The 993-nt window shown below is 44.4% G+C and overlaps 1 non-coding gene across 1 annotated transcript; it reads right to left on the bottom strand.

Annotated features, from left to right (window-relative positions):
- LOC118490890 lies at positions 1-107 on the bottom strand. Its single transcript, XR_004890115.1, has one exon. It is a non-coding gene; the product is annotated as a small nucleolar RNA R71 (small nucleolar RNA).
- Positions 108-993: the final 886 nt, after the last annotated feature.

The raw sequence follows: 993 nt of genomic DNA, 5'->3' as shown, positions 1-993 counted from the left end.
AAATTAATGACTGAAATTAATACGTATTCACAAGAGGACGGGGAATCCTTATATGAAACTTGGGAAAGGTTCAAGGAGCTATTGCGAAAGTGTCCGCATCATGGCCTTGCGATATGGCAACAAGTATCCACTTTCTATAATGGGTTGTTGCCACACACAAGGCAGACACTTGACTCTAGCTCCGGGGGACTTTTAGGTAATCGCCGCCCACATGAAATATATAACCAAATTGAGGAAATTGCTCAAACCAATTTCCAGTGGCACACTCCCCGAGGCAATAAATCTATTGCCCCGGGCGCCCATAAGGTTGATGAAAACACTTCCTTACAAGCCTAAATCGAAGCCCTTTCTTCAAAAATAAAAAAAATTGGAAATGACAAAAACGGTCTCGGTTATGGCTTGTGAAGGGTGTGGTGGGCCACATGAAAATTGGAGTTGTATGAAAGAAACAGACGATCAACAAGGGTCGGTAAGCTACATTGACAATAGACCTAGGCCGTCGGGTCCTCCAACGGGCACTTACAACCAAGGATGGCGGAATCATCCTAACCTTGGTTGGAGAGAACCCGGCAATAGTAGTAACCAACAAAGCCAACGAACAAACTTTCAACAACCAAGAAATGAGTCACAAAACTTCACTCAACAACAAGGTGGGCGAGAAAGGCTTGAAGATACTGTATCTCGCCTCATCTCCAACACTGAAAAGAAAAACTCGGAAAGATTTCAACAATTAGAATCAAATTTTAGAAATCAACAAGCTAGTATTCAAAACATAGAAAAACAATTAAGTCAACTAGCCCAAAATTTTTCCGAGAGACCACCAGGCGCATTACCAAGCAATACCGAAACAAACCCAAAGGCGCAAGTTCATCTCATCACATTACGAAACCGTACCGTGGGGCCTGCGGAAGCGCCACCGCCAACCGAGGAGACTACACCACCACCTCTGCAAGAAAAGGACTCCCCTCCGTCATCAGAGCCTATCAAAGCTCC

The sequence above is a fragment of the Helianthus annuus genome, chromosome 3 (assembly GCF_002127325.2).
Source record: "Helianthus annuus cultivar XRQ/B chromosome 3, HanXRQr2.0-SUNRISE, whole genome shotgun sequence".
Lineage (NCBI taxonomy): Eukaryota > Viridiplantae > Streptophyta > Magnoliopsida > Asterales > Asteraceae > Helianthus > Helianthus annuus.
The sequence above is the reverse complement of the archived record's forward strand: the minus strand, read 5'-3'. Positions and strand labels throughout refer to the sequence as shown.